The sequence below is a fragment of the Rhinolophus ferrumequinum genome, chromosome 12, assembly GCF_004115265.2.
Source record: "Rhinolophus ferrumequinum isolate MPI-CBG mRhiFer1 chromosome 12, mRhiFer1_v1.p, whole genome shotgun sequence".
Taxonomy (NCBI): domain Eukaryota; kingdom Metazoa; phylum Chordata; class Mammalia; order Chiroptera; family Rhinolophidae; genus Rhinolophus; species Rhinolophus ferrumequinum.
This window is the reverse complement of record NC_046295.1, coordinates 36,977,812-36,990,632: the sequence shown is the minus strand read 5'-3', so window position 1 is coordinate 36,990,632 and position 12,821 is coordinate 36,977,812. Positions and strand designations below refer to the sequence as shown.

The 12,821-nt window shown below is 39.8% G+C and overlaps 1 long non-coding RNA gene across 1 annotated transcript in view; it reads right to left on the bottom strand.

The window, feature by feature from the left end:
• The window catches only part of LOC117031632 (uncharacterized), a 29,642-nt gene that overhangs the window by 1,127 nt on the left and 15,694 nt on the right, over positions 1–12,821 (bottom strand). The gene's annotated exons all lie outside the window — the stretch shown is intronic.

Below are 12,821 nucleotides of genomic sequence, written 5' to 3'. Positions count from 1 at the left end.
TTGAACAAAGACATGGCCCTTGCTCTCAAGGAGCTCATAGTGTAGTGGAAGAAACTTGTGTGCAAATGGACAATTTCCATGTTAGAGAAATGTTAGAGGTCAGATAGCCAAGGGCAGAAGGCACTAACAGAGGACAAGAAAGGGGCACTCAGCCCCTTTCCACAGTTGTGGATAAAAGAAATGATAGTTCATTTTACTGACCCAATAGCCTCCAAGTTCCATGAGATACAAAAAGCAATTAGGTCCTTCTTGCTCAATCCTACATCCCCAGTGTTGAGCATAGTACGCAGCGCACAGTAGGTGCTTCACAAACATCTACGGCTTTAATGAATGGGTGAGTGATTTCACTATCCTTCTAAAATTTTAAGTATGTTCCAAAAATTCAAAATAATTAAAATATCCAGCCAGAAGGAAAATGTAAAGGAAACCATGGTACATCTCCTTAACTGAAAAAATATATAGCCACAAAAAATCACATCAATGAAGAATTTGTGACAAGATAGGAAATGCTTATAATATAATGGGGGAAAATGGGATTCAATGTGACATGTACAAAACAAGTACTGTAAGGTTAAACACAAAGCACCAATATATAAAAAAATGTCTGGCAATAAGCAAAAATCTTCAGATGTTTTCCTTTTGCCTCATGTCACTCTTCTATAGATTCCAAGTAGTCTATAATAAAGCATAATACTTTTGTAATTAAAAAATTCACTTTTCTTTAAAAATAGGCCTTAAATCTGACTAGGAATTCTAGAAATCAAAGCAAAAGACAGAACTGGTATACCACTATCAATATTTACTTTGAAATAATATATATGTATATGTGTATATATATATGTGTATAAATATAAATATATATGTGTATAAATATAAATATATATGTGTATAAATATATATATATGTGTATAAATATATATATTTATATGTCACCTCTCATTATCCTTCCCTCAAATAAAGTTGTTTCTAAAATTGGTTTATGCATTTATTCAATTCACTTTAACATGATCCATTATATCATTAAAAAACTGAGGCATATATTCTGATATGCGAATTATAAGAGGGCTCACAGGTCTTATTTCTCAGTAATGAAGAAAACTAAACCTTAGAAAGGTTATTGTGGTAGCCAGCTTCCAAAATGAGCCTCAGTGATCCACACCTCTTGGTATTTACACCCTTGTATAATTCCCTCCTTTGGAGTGTAGGCTAGATTTCGGGTGACCAATCATCCTGGTTTGCCCAAGACTGAGGGAATTCTCAAGTTGTGGGAGTTTTAGTTTTAAAGCGGGAAAGTCCTGGGCAAATTAGGAAGAATGGGTCACTCTAGCTGGATTCAGTGACTCACTTTTAAAGAATGGAATACAGAAAAAAGAGATCTTGGAGTTGTCACTTCCAAGATTATCTTATATAAAGACTGACTTCTATATGATGCTCTCTTGGTTCAATTATTCTAGGAGAAGCTGGCTGCTGTGTCATGAGGAAGCCCTGTGGAGGGACCCACAAGAGTGAACTTGGAAACAGATTTGAGGCCTGTGAACGGCCACATGAATAAAATCGGAAGCAGATCCTCCCCTAATCAGGCCTTTAGATCAGTGCATCCTAGACAACACCTTAATTGCAGCCTCAAGAGAAATTGTGAGCCAGAACTCCTCTGGTAAGCCATACCCAGATTCCCAATCATCAGAAATTGTGAGATAATGAATGCTTGTGGTTTTCCATCACTACTCTTTGGGGGAATTTGTTACACAGCATGGATAACTAATATACTTGTGAAAGCATTGGAAACCCAGTCTAAGGTGTAAATTATTTTTGAGCCTAGGATATAGAGTTTCTTTAAAATGAGCTTTATTGCACAAATCATAACTTATCTCTCTCTACCCACATTTACTTAAGTGCTCAAAAGCATCGCATTCTGTTGTCCCACCTCTCCCTACCTCATTATGAATATTCAGACCAGGTCCCTGGCTATGTATAACTGAAAAACCCAACAACTTCCCCGTGGCAAGTAGCCTCCTCCTTTTCTGCCTCTTCCCAACCATAATGTGGGACGAGCAATGATGATTATTATGACCAGTATATCAATTGGTCACACTCTCACAGAATCATATCATCAAAGAATCACAAGATTAGAAGGAGCTCCATGAGATGTCTTTGATTATAAATTTAATAAAAGTAAAAATTGCATGCCCACTTGCGGAGGAAATCCTTAATAACTTTTCCCTCCCCTACCAAAGAAAATTAACAGAGGCAACAACACGCTGAGAGCTTTCATTTTGAACTTTGCATAATGGAAACGTTTAACATAGAGAAGTAGAGAAAATAAACCCATAACTTCTGTTTCTATCTCTCATCTCCAACAGTTATCAGTTCAAGGCCAATTTTATTTCCTTTGTTGCCCCACCCTGCCTTGACATACACTTTACCCCAAACCTTACCCTTTGGGTTACTTTGAAACAAATTTCAGACATCATATCATTTCACCTATAAATATTTCAGTGCATATCTCTAAAAGATTAGATGAGAACTCTTATTTCACATAATTACAATACCATTCTTATGCCTACATTTGAAAAAGAAGAATTCCTTAATTTCAGCAGATATCCAGTCAGTGTTCTAATTTCCCCCAATTATCTTGTGTTTTGTTTTCTAGTTGTTTTATCCAAATCAGGATTCAGACAAGGTCTACACGTGGCAGTTCGTTGATGTGTGTCTTAAATCTGTTTTAATGTATAACTTATCTGTCAATCTACCACCACTCCCCACCTACCACACCCCTGCTCTAGTGGTACATTTTAAGACAATCCTTCCAAGCCTTAGTAAACATACTGTTTTCTGATTTCTCTCAGGACTCATCTCTCCTGATAAATAAATAACAGCTTGCTGGACCCCTTTAAGATATAACTTCAAGAGGTGTTCTTGGACTTGGGTCCATTTTAAAGTATCAAAATGTATCAAGGAAAGATAGCCTGATTACACATTGTACTGGAGGATATAGGAGTCAATTTCACACTACAGTTGATACGGTACTTTTAAATAGCGGTACTATTGAGGGATGTTTCACAAAAGTCAATAAATATTTTGCGCTGTTGACGCTGCCCTTGTCATAACTTTTAAATCATAAAAATGAAATGAGAAAGTGTTTCAATCAGTTGTACACATCAGTTACATCTCAGTGCCAGTGGCCCTTCTTCCGAAACTTCCTTTAGCGTTTTCGTATTTTCTCTCTATGAAGTGGGGTAAAACTAATAGCTTCACAGGAAAAATCTCAGAGGCCTCTTCCCAAGTTTTTCCCCAAGCTGAGGAGCATCGGTGGAGAGCTGGTTGTGAAGTGAAAACAGAGGGAGTAGTAGTAACAGGTATCTGTGAATTCATTTGGGTCATCATGATGCTATTAACTGCAGGGTTTTGACAAGAATGCTGTGAAATCTCCTCCCAAGCCTGGCATCCCTTAGGACCCAGGAGCAAGCAGGCTCAGGGCCTGTTTACTCTTCATACCCTCCCCCCTTGGGCTTGCACTTCACCTCTGCTCTTAACACCTGGCCAGACAGAGTTCTGCACTGTAAACTTGGAGGTGAGATCCTCATTACTGCTTTTCCTATGGTGCATGCCTGGGATTTATCCAGCGTAGAACAGGCAAGAGTTCAAAGCCGATGGCAACTTTTCATGACTTGAGTCAATTAACCAAGGATTCCAAGCCAGTCTGGAAGGCCCAGCTGCCAGAAGGGTCCTGGAGCAACAGCTGGAATAAAACTAATAAAAACAGCTACAGAGCAATTTGTGAAAATGTCAAGGCCAGCACAAACATGCTGACCTTCGTAAACCTTGACATGAACTTGGGAAGGTTGGCTTAGCCTGCCTTCAGGATAGCAGAGGGAGGAGGGGCCCTGCTGCCTTTTTGCCAGTTCTTGGGTCATCCCCAGTCTTCCTAATGCTTTGGTTCACTGCCCGACCCTCTCCTGATGTGGCTCACTTGAGTGGATCCAACATCTGGGCCATCCACTCTGTCCTCTAGGTAGACCCTTTCCTCACACAAAACTGCCTTCTCTGATGAATGAAAAGTGTTCTGTGTATCAGAGGTGACTGGAGCCTGCAATTCTAAACAGCCCTGTTTTTAATTAATTAATTAATTAAAGCAGCTTTAGGAAGAGGGACGGAATAACAGCTCCTCCAGCCTATAACGATACTCAGAACCTAAATAAGTAAATGTTAGGATTCCAGGCTCAACAATTCATCCTTTCCTCGTCTCCTCTCTCCCTGTAAGTGGTTCAGAGTGTACTCATCAGTGTTTACACAAAAGCAAATTCCTCTCTCAAGAGAAATGGACTTTCTGTAAACTCACAGCTGTATAAGCGACAAAGTTACGGTGGTGATTAATTGATGAAGCCCACAGCTTAGTTTATACAGACACAGCGCAGAGGGCAGCCCAGATCACAGTGTTGTTACTACTACAGGTGTTGAACCAAATTTCAGGACACCCGTAAGGTCAGACTAAGATGAGGAAAATGTAATCCAAATTGGAAAAGGGAAAATAAGGAAGATTTGCTTTTAGCTCATGTTAATGGACAAAGGAGTGTGCTTTCTAAAAGTACTTTCATGAGGTTAGTGGTTCTCCTGGAGGAGGAGAGGTGGCAGGACAAAAGGACAGTGGCATGAAAGGGGCTTCCGGGGTGCTGGCAATATTGCCCCCAGTTCTGGCCCAGCACGTTCGATGGTCACACTGAGGTTCGTTTTGTGATCAGTCAGAATTGTACTTTTCTACTGTGTACATTTTTCAGTATGTGGAAAATGTTTGATACGCCTTTTTTCCGAGAATTAATAGACAGTCCTTAAACAATACACATGACCTATAAAAGTTTTGCAAAAGTTTATTTTTAGGTATTTTTATGGGCATCTCTTAAGAACTCCCTGTTGGACGCGCGTGCTTGTGTGTGTCTTCGTAGGCCCAGGTATGGGTTTTGGATTCTTTCATCATTTTATATTATTATTATTTTCAGGTGTACAAAACAACATAATGATTAGGCGCTGACACCATAGAGAATATACCGTGTTTCCCCGAAAATAAGACCAGGTCTTATATTAATTTTTCCTCCAAAAGACGCATCAGGGCTTATGTTCAGGGGATGTCATCCTGAAAAATCATGCTAGGGCTTATTTTCCAGTTAGGTCTTATTTTCGGGGAAACACAGTAGTCAATGGTAACAGCTCCCTGTTTTTGAAAGTGTGTCCCTCTACCAGCTGCTTCCTGGTTATCTGGGATGGCTGTTATAAGAGCGGAGAGCAAGTATTACTGATTCGGGAGAGCAGAGAGTGGAGGGATGAAAGTGATATCTCTGAAGCCCATTATCCAAGTTGAAACACAGAACAATCCTTTACTTCTCCCTCTCACGCACTGCCCACATCCAGACAGCCCTCAGAGCCATCCTGTGACCCCATGCAAAACATGACCCAGCCTCTCTACCACTGCCTTTCTTCCCTGACTTCCTAATATTTCTCCTGGTTCCATTCCTGCCCTCTGCCCACTCAACCTCCACACTTCTTGCAGGACACACAAATATGACTATTTAATAAGACATCCCCTTTGCTAAAGAGCGCGCGCACACACACACACACACAGCCCAGATCCTTAGCTAGGTCTACAACTGAACCTCTCCATCCTCCCATCCTACACATATGTGTATACTTATGGTCCCACACCTCCAACCTGCTCTCTAGTTCCCAAAGGCGACATGTTCTCCCACGACTTCTTGCCTTGCTAATTTTGTCTCCTCTGCCTAGCTGGCCTGTTCACTCCCTCCTTCTCCAAGCAAGATCCTATTCAGATGTCACCTCATCTGCCTTCCTTTCCTGCTGCCCAGATCCTGTAAGCTCCTCCCCCTGCCATGCTATTAACACTAGAATGATATATGGTGGCAGTTTTTATGGAGCACTTCCCTGCCAGGTTGTAAACACCTACAGAAAGGGACCCTACCTTGTTTCTCTTTGAATTCCTAACGTTTTGCACAATTTCTGACACATAATAGGTGCTCAATAAATATTTCTTCCATTGAATTTAATTAACTCTAACAAAACCCCAATGAAACCTATTACTTGGCTCCTCCGCCTTGGGCTCTCTTACCTAAACTGTTCTCTTCTGTTCCTTTCCAATCATGGTGAACACTTGATCATTTCTAGCCAACAGAGATGCTGCTGCTGATGCAGTCTTTCTTTACTAAGCCTCCTCTCATTGGCCAAGCTTGGGCCTGAACAGCTGACACTGGTGCCAGTAACTATAACCATTACATGCTTCTCCTGCCAACAGCAGCTGTGACCCAGGAGCAAGGTAAGCCTGGTCACTGGAAAGCGTTCAGTCTTTGCCAGTTGATGGAGGCTTCTCTGGTCACTCTTCTGAAGCAGCAGGCAGCAGATAGAATTACCCTCACCTGGGGCAGAGATTGTCTGGTAGGGTACTTACCTCTCTCCAATCCAAACCACATTTTCCTTGAAATGCCTTTGCAATCTAGACTTCTGCCTCCTTTCCCTGGAACTCACCTCCTTGGAGGTTGGTTTTCCAGCCTAAGACAGCAGAGCATCATCTTGGAATGTTTTGATTTCTTGAGGCAATTGCACTGACTCGGTGTCTGCACAGAGCATTCATGCTGCTCGGGTACACCCATGACTGAAACACAGGTTCAATGAGACAAGCACTGGGTCCATAAGGCATGATAATAATAATATAGTGGACAGCATTTAGTATTGTAGCATGTTCGCATCAAAAAGGACATGAGGTAGGTAAATCTCAAAGTGTCATTGAAGCAACTTAGAGATCCATAAGTCCACACTCCCATTTTACAGATAGGAAGCTAAGGCCCAGAGAGGGGTGGTAGTGGTTTGCCCAAGATCACACAGCAGGTTGAGTGACACTTCTTGAGCCTTGTTCCATTCAGGGCTCTTCCCAGCTTCCATACTTAAGCTCGAGGATTTATGGCAAAAACAGAGTCCAGGGTTTCCCAACACCTCTGCCCAATCCATCTCCCATCTGCTCACTTGCTTTTAAGGGAATTGCATTTTCTGATGCCATGGCCCATTGATTTCAAGTGCACGTCTGACCCCTCAGAAGTTGCAGAGCATGTCTCCTCTCCCACGCACTCAGAGTGGTCCCATTGAAGCCATGCTTTCTAAATCTGCCACCAAACCACCTGGAGTGGTTTTTAAAATACAGAATTCTGGTCCTCATGTTGGTATTTTCATTTCAGTAGGATGGGGTTCAAGAATCTGTATTTTTAACTCCTTCACTAATTGCCCTGTAAGGCAAAATTTTAAGACCACCCTGCCAGCTACCCTTTTCAGGTCCTTTCTAACCTGAAGATTCTGTCCCCTTACCTCTGATACACTGGCAATCCATCATTCCTAATTTTTTAAAAAAATATACAGTCAGAAGTATGGGTTTGTTGTCCAGACTTTGAGCAGGAAAATAAACATCCAGAGAGAATGTGAAAGTCACACAAGGTCACCAAAAGACTGCCTCCATCAGTTGTAGAACCCCGGAATTTTAACTCACTGACCAGGAGGTGTTGTTGTCCTATAGAACAAGCAGTAAAAGGAGACCTAATGACCCTGAATGACTCAGCCATTGCCCTGCAAGAAAGTTAATTAATGTCTGTGCACCAACTTTTCAACCATGACATGAGAGTGATAATGCTTGCCTCTATTTCAGGTTACAGAGATGCTTATAAAACACTGACAGTATAAAAGTGTTAAAGAGAAGACAGACTGTCTTTTTTAAAATAACTTAGACATAATATTCCCCATTAAGTGGCGTGTTGTCGAGTAAAATTTCCATTTAGATCCAGCATGGTAATATGAACTATGAGAGCACTGACATCTTAAACCACTGTTCATATAACTTGGGGCCTGAATGGGGTGGCCTCACTCAGTGTGGCTACTTCAATTTATAATTTATTGAAATCAGTCTAACACCAAGATACAACTTTCTCAGGTCAATTGATTCTCTTATTTCCAGTCAAATCCAAAACCCCGTCATAGACCTTGCAATACAGAAAGTGCCCTCCATGGGAAGAGTCATACACCTTTTTCAGCTATAAACACCGGATTCACAGAGCTGGGAACTTGAGAGTTGGCTGAAGACCATTGCTTAGTGATTCAAAGAAGGTACCTGGGAGAACCTCTATATTAGCCTTCTATACAACCTTTGTCTCAGTTCTCACTAATCTATGACTGTTCAGTAGCATGCTTTAGATTGAATTGAAAGCTTAAGAAAGCCTTGAATACATTCAACTTAGATGTATGAGATTTCAATGGCTACTATCTGCTGGGATTTATGATCCTGTAATCCTGAAGTTGTTTTGCAATTTATTATGTTCTCCCACTTCCATCCAGAGCTCCTTATGGTTTTCCTATTGGTCTGTGGGATGGTAAGCTCTCACTGATATTCACAGACATGCAGTGGGAAGCCACAGAGAGAACAAGTAGGCAGAGATACAAGAGAAAGAAACAGAGATCAGAAAAAGTAGAGCCCTGGGACAGACCATAGACAGCAAAGTGGACAACACACAGTGAAACAATAAAGTCACTCATGGAAACCAGAGAAACAAATGCAAAATCAGAAGGGAGAAGAGAAAGAGGAAGAGAGGGGAGAATAGGATATCTTCCTTTCAAGGAATCCATATGGCAGGAAAATGGTAAATGTAAGAAACAGTTCTCCATTCCAGACTGTTTTGAGTGGAGACAGTAGGAATAGGACAGGAGGCGAGGGGTGATGGTTTTGTTGGCTGCGAAGAAGAGGAAAGCCATGCCAGCCTATGTGCTGACCACACCACACAGCCCTGGGCAAACGAAGCTGCAGCTGTCCAGGCCCATGCGAGGTCAGGCCAACCTGATAAACTAGAATCAACACCAGAGCACAGCTGCACATGAAGCATCTGACACTCCGGTTTCCAAGTCCACGGGGACTGCCAGCCAAGGCGTGACACAAGCCAGTCTTGCGGGAAGAGAGAGAATTCCCCGTGGGCAAAACAAATGAGGGTCTTTTTACCCAGTGGACTGGAAAATTCAAGGAATCCCACCCTCAAGTCTGGAACCCAGGCCAAACGAAGGCCTTCTGAGCTGGTATGCAGGGCAAGGTCATGAGGGTGGTAAAACCAGACCACCTGTTGGAGCTCCCTGCAGAACCTAAGTTTCTGGGGAGGCTGAAGCTGAAGGGAACCACAAATGTCCACTTGTGTGAGTTAGTTTGGGCTGCTGTAACAAAATACCATAGATTGGGTAGCTTAAACAACAGACATTTACGTGTATTTCTCCTAGTTCTGGATCCAAGATGCTCTGCCAACCTAGTTGATTCCTGGTGAGTGCTCTCTTCCTCCTTTGCAGATGGCTGCCTTCCTGCTGTGTCCTCACATGGCAGAGAGAGAGACTGTCTCTCTTGGTTCTCTTCTTATAAGGGCACTAATCCCATCCATGAGGGTTCCACCCTCATGACCTAATTACCTACCTCCTCAAAACCCCAACTGTAGACACCATCACACTGAGGATTAAGGTTTCAACATATAAATTGTGGTGGTGGGGGGTCACCACTAGTACTTTTGTTTTTTTTTATTATGAAAAACTTCAAACCACAGAAAAGTGTAACATAAACCATGGTACCCCAACATCCAGACTTAATAAATGTTAATGCTTTACCATATTAGCTTTGAATCTTTATTCTAAATGTTACATCTACACTTGAAAAATGTATCTGGATCCTGTTCTGCTCCTGTTTCCTGAGAAGCAACCACAATCAGTAAATTTGTGTTGACCCTTTAAATCTCTTTTTATACTTTTTAGTATATATATAATCTATATATTATATATAAATATATTATACAGATACAAAAGTGTATATATATACTTTTTAGTGTATATATATAAAATGATACATATATATGTATCATTAACAATACTTGGCATTGTTCGAGAGTGTTTTTAAATTTATGTAAAAGGTAGTACATGGGGTACTGAAACTTGCTGTTTAAAACTTAAACATTATGCTTTTGAGATTCATCTATATTGCTCCACATTGGTCTAATTTACTCATTTAGTGGTTGTATGCTGAATAGCCTTCAATTTATCTATTCTTCCTTCTTTTAACAGACTTTTGGTCTTCATTTTTTGCTGTTCCAACACTGTAATGAAATACTTGAGAGAGTTTCTCTAGGATATATGCTTGGTGACAGGGTACGTGTATCTCCCATTTTTATAAGTATTACCAAATTATTCCTCTCGCAGTCCTCCCAATTTACGTTCACCAACAATGTGTGAAGTTTCCTTTTTCTCTACGTCCTCGCTAATATCATTGACTTTTAATGTTCATTAATCTGATGGATACAAGATAATATCTCATTTTAATTATAATTTACATTTCTACGATAACTGGAGAGACTGAACATCTTCCCCTTCAGGTCAGCCTCTACTATGAATTGCCTGTCTGTTCTTTTCTTTGTCTTTCCCTTTCTTTGGTCAGGAGGTTGTTTTTCAATTGTTTGCTGGAGTTTTCTGTGTATTCTGGATGCTAATCCTTTGTTTATTGTGTGTAATGCAGTCTTCTTCCAAGATGTAATTTGTATTTTAACTGTGTTTTTGGTGTATTTTTTATCACTTTGACTAAGGTTTTTTCTTAATATAGTTAAATACATCAACTTTGTATTTATGGTTGTAATTGTTGTGTTTTGTTTAAGGAATTCTCCCGTCCTAAATGATAATCTCCTATGATTCTTTTTAAAGTTTTGTTTTTCATGGTTAGATCTTCAGTCATTCTACAATATATTTTTAATATGATAGGATATAGAGATATACTTTTATTTTTTTTCTCACATAAGATATCCAAATGCCATAGCAACATTGAATAGTCCATCATTTTCCCTATTGAACTCTAATGCCTCTTTTATCATATATATCACGTTTTCATATACGTTTGGGTGTCTTTGTGTTCTATATTCTGTTTCATTAGCCTTTTTGCTTTGTCACTCCACCATTATTATACTTTTGATTAAATAGTTGTATAATAAGTCTTAATATCTGTTAGAGCAAGTCTCCCCCCATCCATCTTCTTTAATTTTTCAAAATTCTCTTAGCTTTTTCTTGGCTTCATCTTCCAAATTAATTTTTGGATCAGCCTGTCAATATCGACGAAATGCCTGTTTAGGATTACATTAGTTAGAAGTCTATGAGATAGACACAGACAATAGTTTAGTGGTTACCAGAGGGTAAGGGGGTAAGGGGGATGGGAGATGAGGGTAAAGGGGATCAAATATATGGTGATGGAAGGAGAACTGACTCTGGGTGGTGAGCACACAATGGGATTTATAGATGATGTGATACAGAGTTGTACACCTGAAATCTATGTAATTTTACTAACAATTGTCACCCCAATAAATTAAAAAAAAAAAGAAGTCTATGAGAAACACAGAAGCACTATAGATGATATAGACTAGGAGTTTTTTTATAAGGCTTAAACCCTACACATTTGAGGTACTTAAGCGTTTTATGTAAGGCTGTTGGTTCCGTGTCTGGTGTTGGACCTGAAGTCAGCAAAGCCAGCAGTAGGGAAAGAAGAATGAGGCAGAGCAGAGACAAGTAGGAACCCACCAGGGCAAGCCCAGTCTTTCTCTCACTGCCCCCAATCTCAGTAATGCAGGTGACCTTCAGGATAACCTGATACCCTTCACAGTCACACCGAGCTGGTTCTCATGAGTTGCAACAGGGCCTGGCCTTGGACTGACCTTCAGAACATAAAAAGTGACTACTGCTTCACCTCTACCTTCCAGTCCCCACACAGATTTTTCTTATGGCTCATCCTAACCCAGGACCATTCAATGAAGGGACATCTTGGTAACAAAATTCCTGTCTAACTAAACTGACACTCTTCAAAGCTAGCTCAGGGATTTTATTTGGAATGTCTTTAAGTTAAAGATTAACTTAGACTACCTGACATCTTTAAAATATTGAGTCATTCCATCCATGAGAGCAGTTTACCACTCTTTTTATTCAATCTTCCTTTATGTCTTCTGAAATGTTTTAAAATTCGCTCCAGAATAGTGTCGCACATATTTTAAAATTTTAAGTACCTTACACTTTTTGTTTGATATTTTGAATGCCATCTTTTTAAATTATATATTTTAATTAATTGCTAATGATTTATAGCAATGGTTCTGATTTCTGTAGGTCTGTTGAAAGTAGACCTGCTACTATTCTGAACTAGTATTAGTTCTCATCATTTGTGTGCTTGGGTTTTTCTATTTAGACCTATCAACTACAAATGTTGAAAATTTTGCCTCCTCCTTCCCAAATCTATGCCTTTTGTTTCCTTGACTTGTCTTCCCCTCCTTGTAGAACTTTCTCTACAGTCTTGACTGGTTGTAGTAAAGGGGCGTTATTGTCTTGTTAAAGTGAAGATTTTTACAATTTCCAAGCCAATATCTTAAATAGTTACTGATCATTCTTCTTGATCACTCTTTGGTGCATTATCTTTTCCAGAATATTGCCCATTTCATTGACATTTTAAAATTTACTATCCTAAACTTGTTCATATTCATCACCTGTGAATTTTTAAATCTCTACGTATCTAGGTTATGATCCCAATATTTTCCCAATATCCTTTTTTTATTCCTTGACTAATCTTGCCAGAAATTTGACTATTTATTAAATTCAAAGAATCAGTTTTTGGCTTTAAGACTCTATATTGTTTCATATGTTACTTACTTTTAGTTTTATAATTACTGTTTTCTTCATTTTACTTTCTTTAGATTTCCTCTCGTTTTCTATTTACCTTTGTAAGCACAGTACTTACT